Source organism: Triticum dicoccoides, chromosome 3B (genome assembly GCF_002162155.2).
Source record: "Triticum dicoccoides isolate Atlit2015 ecotype Zavitan chromosome 3B, WEW_v2.0, whole genome shotgun sequence".
NCBI lineage: Eukaryota > Viridiplantae > Streptophyta > Magnoliopsida > Poales > Poaceae > Triticum > Triticum dicoccoides.
In genome coordinates this window covers 864,087,320-864,095,317 of record NC_041385.1, presented here as the reverse complement: position 1 = coordinate 864,095,317, position 7,998 = coordinate 864,087,320, and the positions used below count along the sequence as shown (strand labels likewise).

Below are 7,998 nucleotides of genomic sequence, written 5' to 3'. Positions count from 1 at the left end.
GATCACCACTTCCTCATCGGGCCATTGCCCTTCCGGTCGGGGCGCAGCTGTAGTCGTCCACGGCTGGTGGAGGGTCTTGGTTGTCCGAGGAGGAGGTGTAGCTATCGCCGTCGTCGTTGTCGGTTGGAGAGGACGATGAGCCCCTTCATCCGACGGACCGCCCTGTCCTGCTCCCACTTCAACTTGGCGACCAGAGCTGCCTCCACCATTGCCTCCTTTGCCTCGTGCTCCGATTGCTCAATAGAGAGCCAGAGAACCTTGGTAATCTTCTGTCGGAGGCGGTGAGTGTCCGTCTTCACCATAGTGAGGCACCGGCAGTAGACCCATGCGAGCAGCCGCGCGTCCCGCCTACATCCCGCAGCGGCGGCGCGCGGACTGCTCCGTGGCGTCCCTCTCCAATTTAGGAGTGCGCGTGCAGGCCGACGGCACGAGCACTAGCACCCATCGCTGCCCGCGTGGAGGAGCGGCTGGTGGTGGAAGGAGGCCGCGGGGGTGGTGCAGACTACGTTGTCTTGTCGTTGCTGCGCGAGGGCAGGGAGTGTCCAGCTCTGGCGTCCACGCTGTTGCGGCGAGGGAGTTGCGGCAATGCCCCAGATCCGGAGCTGTTGCCGGCCCCCACCTTGGACCGCTCCAACACAATGCGGAGGGCCAGCTTCTCCTCGTAGCCGAGCTCGGAGCCGCAGTCGCTGCCGGAGCTGGACATCTTAGTTGATGGGACCGGATCGGAGAGGGAGAGTAGAGGATGGAGCAAGAGAGAGTGAGTTAGGTTTCGGAGCAAGGCGCCCGGATTGGGGTTTTTGTGGGACAGGTGTGGTGTCGGTGGTGGGCCGGGCCTGTCAGGCGGACGCGCCCGGACCGCCCCATATCAACACTATATTTAGGCTGGATATGAGGGGTGCCGGTCAGTCCAAGAGTTTGCCCGTGGTTTAAGAGGTCCGGTTGGGTTTTCTCGATGCGATGTAGTTCTCCCTTTTCGGACATTTGGCATAATATGAGCTCAACCAAGTTATCGACATGATTTAGTGTTTTCTCTTCTCAAAATGCATCCATAGTAGAAACATGTGTGGCTTCCACATGGTATTTCTTAGGGTATGACATTTCCAATTCTCATTTCATCGCCGCAAAAAGCGCGTCTGCCACCATGGCACGCCGCCACTGGGCGGACGGTGAGTCGGAGACCAACACGTGCCTCGCGCGAGCGGGGAGAGACGATATGAGCACAAGGGACACGGTGAAAATGTATGATGGGCAATCCCTCGGCCTAGATCTGACCGGCGTTGTCCTGCAGGAAGATACTAATCCTTATGGAATTACCTTACACCGGCCTACACTGTCCTAAGCATAATTCCAGTGTACATGGCCTAACCCAATGGAATTATGATAATTCCTTATGTTTCGCTGTTCACGGGCAACGTGGAAGGCAGCTTCTTCCATGTCATTGCAAGACATGTACAATGCAGCTATTTGTGTGTGGTCCGACAGAATAGGGTTGACAAAAATGGCATTGATTATGCTTAATTATTGTGGCTACCGGGCTGTTCCACAAGTACTCGTCCCACACAAGTTGACCTGGGCATTTTTTGCCCTTCGTTGCCTGCACGCTCGTGTAGAGACTAGAGACACAAGTAACGTGCCTGCACATGGCTGCAGATCACCACCCTCGCAAGCTGTATTGCACTTGAATACCCCAAAACCAAACTCTGCTAATCACTCGCCTGAACCCGGACTTAGATCTTCACTACAACCGCAAGCCAGAGCATTCCTACAACACCATGCTGGCTATGCTGGCTATCCGTTCTCTCCTCCCAAAGCTGGGGGGGCTGCTCACAGGCGAGTTCACCCTAGAGAAGCGCGTGAGGAAAGGCGTCGACACCCTTGACAAGGAGCTGAAGCTGATGCATGCCGCCCTCCACAAGGTGGCCAAAGTTCCGCCGGAGCACCTCGACGAGGGGGTCAAGATCTGGGCAGGCATGGTGAGAGACCTGGCCTACCAAATGGAGGACATCGTCGATGCATTCATCTTGCGCGTGGATGATGGCGGTGGACCTACCAACTCCAAGAATAGAGTGAAGACGTTACTTAAGAAGACATCCAAATTATTCAAGAAGGGCAAAGATCTCCATCGAATCTCCGATGCTCTAGAAGAGGTGGTTGGGCAAGCTAAACAGTTGGCTGAGCTGCGTCAAAGGTACAAGCTTGAGATGCGGGATATGTACAAGCTGGAGACATGTGATACGGCTGTTCATGCAAGCATTGACCCTCGTATGATACCTCTGTACACAGATGTGACAGAGCTCATCGGAATTGAAGAACCACGAGATGAGTTGATCGACATGCTATATCAATGTGATGTTTGGTCAAAAGGTCTTCTGAAAACTGTCTCTATAGTTGGTTTTGGTGGGTTAGGAAAGACAACTCTTGCCAGAGCAGTGTATGAAAAGATCAAAGTGCAATTTGATTGTGGTGCTTTTGTTTCGGTTTCTCAGAATCCCGACATGAAGAAAATCTTTAAGGATATTCTTTTTGAGCTCGACAAGAAGACATATTCAAACATATATGATTCAACACGAGAAGAAAGGCATCTCATTGATGAACTCATTGAATTCCTTCATGGCAAAAGGTATGCTTATTTTCTCATGCTATAGATCGACATTCATTAAGTCCGGTAAAATTATCACCATGTTTTATTGGTGCATGCACGTCGTAATAGCAAATTCTTGATTAGTTATAGGGCTACAATGTTCTTACAAATTCCCAACGTTTACCATGATCCGTTTACCCTAAATATAACTCATAGCCTCTACTTATACAAAATCATGGATATATCTTAATTTAGTTGTTTTCAACTAACTCTCACAATATATATTCTTATAGGTACATCATTGTAATTGATGACATATGGGATGCTAATGCTTGGCAATTCATCAAGTGTGCTATCTCCAATAGCAGCCTCGGAAGTCGATTAATCACAACAACCCATATCATTACTGTCGCTGGAGCATGTTGCTCTTCCACTCATGATATTTATAGAATGAAACCTCTTCCGGATGATGTGTCAAGAAGGCTCTTCTATAGAATAATATTTTCTGCTGGTGAAGGATGTCCTAATGAATTGGTACAAATATCCGACCACATCTTGAAGAAATGTGCTGGAATACCATTAGCCATTATCACTATAGCAAGTCTTCTAGCTAGTAATAACAGGATGAAAGCAAAAGACCAATGGGAAACTGTGCTCGAATCCATTGGACGTGGACTCACAGAAGACCTTAGTGTAAAGGAGATGAAGAAGATATTATTATTCAGCTATGATGATCTACCTTCTTATCTTAAACCATGCTTACTATATCTAAGTGTCTTTCCAGAAGATCACATTATTAAGAGACGCAATCTGATATTGAAATGGATATCGGAAGGTTTTGTTAATAGTGAACAAGAAGGAACTAGCTTATATGAGCTTGGTGACAGCTACTTCAATGAGCTAGTAAATAGAAGTATGATCCAGCCAATAGGCATTGATAATGAAGAAAAGGTAAAAGCGTGTCGTGTACATGACATGGTGCTTGGTCTCATATGTTTATTGGCAAGTGAAGAGAAATTTGTCACCATATTAGATGGCACCGAGGGAAAAATGCCTAACTCGCAAAGCAAGGTCCGAAGAATGTCAATCCAAAATATCAATGTAGATGTGGCTACCATTAGTTTGGCACAAGTAAGATCTATTGATGTTTGCACACATGATACTGATGACAAACTTCTGAACATTTCAAGCTGTCAAGTTCTGCGTGTGTTGGATTTACATTATCCTTTTCCAGATACTAGTAAAATTTTGAATTTGAGGTACTTACGACTGAATCATCGTTAACTTAAGGAGTTTCCAATGGAAATAGGAAATCTGCAGTTTTTACAAGTCCTGGATATTAGTAAAACAAGAATAGAAGAAATGCCATCAAGCGTTCTTCGGCTAAGGAGGTTGATGTACCTGCGTGTCGGTGAATCAATGAAGCTCATGTCTGGGATTGGTAACTTGACTTCTTTGGAAGTGCTAGATGGACCAAAACTGGGCAACTTTTATTGGGGTAGTGTCAATGAGCATCTTGTGAAAGAGCTGGGCAATCTGACAAAGTTGAGGGTGCTTCGGTTTGTCTGTGGAGATTTGGATGAGAGCATGTGTAAAACTTTGGTGGAATCCTTAAGTAATTTGCGTAAATTGCAAATACTATATATTGAAGTCCTAGGGGATCACGCTGATCTCATGCACAAAGGCTGGGTACCCAGTCGACAACTCCATGGATTAGAGCTTGATACTTGTTCAGTGAAAGCGTCATTCCCGTGGACACTACCGGCATGGATTAATCCTTCATATCTTCCTGTCATCTCCTTTCTCTCAATAAGTGTGAGTGAGGTGCGATCGAAGGACATTCAACTTCTTGGGATGTTGCGCGCTCTACGTTATCTCGATCTGTGTGTTGATCACACATTCTTAGGAGGGCACGTGATGGTGGAAGTGTCTGTTGTTACTGTTGATGCATTTCCATGTGTGGCAAAGTGCTACTTCAGTGGTATTGCAGTTGCACCATCTGTCTTTTCACGAGGAGCCGCGCCAAAGCTTGAAACCCTTGGCTTAAGCTTCCCAGCTATGTGGATCGCCCGTGGCGACATTGATTTGAACATGGGGCACCTCCCTTCCCTCAAGGATGTCAAGGTTAACCTTTGGTGTAAGGGAGCCAGCGATGAGGAGGTGGATGAAGCAGATGCGGCTCTGAGAGCTGCAGCGGAAGACCATCCCAACCGTCCTACCATTAAAATGCAAAGCTACCAGCATAAGCTCCCATTCAGCTTGTAAGATATTTTTTTGTAAAGATTCACCTTGTAGTTGTCATGCTGGTTCGATAAACGAAATAAACAGGAAGCCAGCATATGAAGTCGTTTCGATGTACCAGCTTACAATCTGTATCTTCCAATTTGAGTAGAAAGAAGTGCAAGTTGCTATTGCAGAGCTCGTATGAAGTTTGTGAAAATTAATTAATGGCCATGCAGTACGAACTATTATTTTTAGAAGAGGGAGAGAGAGAGAGAGAAATGAATGCAGCACAGCTGCGTGGTCGATTCAGTAGTACTCCACGGAATGCGACAGAAAAAATTGTACTGTATTTAGTTCCAAAACATTTATAGTTCCAAATATTGTAAGCAAATTAATGACAAAAGGCACTTCACATCAAAACATTTAGGAAAATGTTTACCAAGTATTTACAAAACATTTGATGTGTATAGAATAAAATTTTCTCATATATATGAATATTTTAGAAATAAAATATAATGTATTTAAAAAGTTGTTAATCAAGCATTTAGAAAACATTAAATGTGTATTAAAAAACATTGACCTTGCTTTAAAAATATTAATCTTGTATTTCGTTTTATTTTATCAAGTTTTCCAAAATGTTAAAAATATGCAAATAATTTGATTGAGTATGTATTAATAATAATATTAATCTCGAATTTAGAAAATGTTAATCAAGCATTTGAAAAATGTTTAAAACGCGTATAGAAATATGCTGACCATGTATACAGAATAGAGAAGAAAACAAAGCAAACCAAGAAAGAAACTAAAGGAAAATCGAGGAAAGAAAATGAAAATGAATGAAAAGCAAAAATAAGAAACAAAGAAAAACATAAGACTGCAGAAAACTGGTGAAGGAATAGAGAAAACCGAAAAGAAAGCAAAAAGAAAAAAACCAAAAGAAACCATTCCATCAACCACCACCAGTGATCTTCGCAGTCGAAAACAGTGAAAGTAAAAAAAGTGACGAAAAAATAGGTCGGAACAGTACTGCTGTAGCATGGACAAAACTGCTTTAAGCGCGACCAAAAGAAAACTCGCTATATGGGAGGTATATGCTTTGCACCGAACAGATTCGTTGCCTTCAGGCATTCACAAGAGAGGCCGGCTAGTGGCAATGGTCGATGGAGTAGATTGTTTGGAAGCTGTGGCCGGCTACCGTACCGGTCATTCCACGACTTAACGTGTGTCATGCATGCGGTGGGCCCCTAATAACAAACAAAGAATGTTGGCTTCCTGAGTGTGTGTTCTTCCCGCATAAACCGGCTCTACGCGTACGTTGTGAAAAAGTCATCGTTCGTTGTACCGTCCACACTATGATAGATAAGTGCAGACCCAGTTAACACCGTAGGCATATATACACACTATGATGTAGTCATATTTGTTATGTTACATGCAAGTTGCCAGATATTGACAAGAATGCTCATGTCGGCGTAGGCAATGGATGATTATCTAAGTTGATCTCCGCCCAGGTCATTGCTAATTAGAATCTATGCTTATTTCATTCCTAGCTACTACATTTTGTAATGCAGACTTGGATTGAATATCATCATTACTGGGTTATTTCGACGGACATTTGGTCTCCCAAGTCCTTTGCGAGGTGGTTCAATCATTTGCAAGGTGGTTCGGTGGCTGCTTTCAGTTGGTCTCCCAAGTCTTTTGTAGTTTTAAACGGAGCTGAATGGTCTAGCACTCTAACGTAATATCACTTGTGTAATTATAGTGCATCCTAAAGTCCTAGTCGGCAATGCTATCTACATAGTGTTTTTGTCGTTTTCTGCTTAATCAATGCGAGTACCAAGCTGGTAAGTGTTTCCAAGGAATAAGTCAAGTATGTGCAAGGTTAGTTGTTGGATCGGATTAACATGTCACCCCACCCCACTCCCTTCTATCACACACCCACACCCACACCCACAAATGTTTTGATGGCTCAAGTATGTAATATTGAGCAAATTCCAAATTTTCTGCATGCACAGTTGGTAATTCTGCGACTTCTGATTCACAAGTTGTCAATTTTATTTAAATTTCAATTTGTATGACTTATTTTGTACAAAATGGACAGAACCTATGCAACAGGTGTATCTTCCGGAGATGCACCCACCTAATTTTTTTCCTAAGTAGCTGCACAAAGTAAAAAAAAAAAACAAGCAACTATCCAATGGCTAAACACAAGTCGGCAGTACAATAGAAAAATAGCATATTGGAAGTCCTAAGGTGAAGGTACTCTCTCAACTCGGGCAAATACGATGAGTCGATGACCAAAAAGCTAAAGCTGCCTTTGGTGCCGTGTCAATGGCTACCGTACAAAGGTAACTTATTTCTTACAAAAATATTGCAACACTATCACCAAGTAGGCTCCCTCCACAGACCAAATATGAGCACTTGGATAGATATATCAGGATGTGATTAGTAGGTTTTATATGTCACAGGTCGTATGGCCAAATATGTGTCATAACCAAGGAGCCAACCGTCAGTCAGAATAACAAGTGTTGAATGGGTCTCTATACGTTGCACATGCCCAATTATTCTTTAACAATAATCGATAGGTACTCGTCCTTGAGTGTGTATGATGATTAAATTAAGGTTGATTTACAAGTTTAATTAAGTACATAGATACATGAGTTAACTTTCTTGTAAATCATTGCTGGATCTTATAGAATAATAAAAGTTGGTACATGGAAACACTAGTGCAGAACCGGGCTTTAGCGCCGGTTCGTAAGGGCCTTTAGTGCCGGTTCCACAACCGGCACTAAAGAGTGGGGACTAAAGGTCCCCCCTTTAGTACCGGTTCATCACGAACCGACGCTAAAGTGCCACCATGTGGCACCATCTAGGCACGGGTGCGTGCAGGACATTAGTACCGGTTGGTAACACCAACCGATACTAAATATTTGGGGGTGTTTTGGTATTATTTTTTATTTTCCTTTAATTTTTTGTTTTCAATTTAATTTAGTGATTATTTTAGTTGTTAAAACATTAGGAGAAAGTACCGCAAATTAGTTTCAACTGGATGCATGTGGATCCCAGCTAAGTGATCAAGTATATGCCATATCCATATTATACTTGATCACTTAGTGATCAAGTATAATATGGATATGGCATATCCTTGACCACATTAATAAATCATCATAAATGATATAATAACTCATCATCATATT

The 7,998-nt window shown here is 43.4% G+C and overlaps 1 pseudogene; it reads left to right on the top strand.

The window, feature by feature from the left end:
* The first annotated feature begins 1,772 nt into the window (after positions 1-1,772).
* On the top strand, positions 1,773-4,846 carry LOC119280372 (annotated as a pseudogene).
* Positions 4,847-7,998: the final 3,152 nt, after the last annotated feature.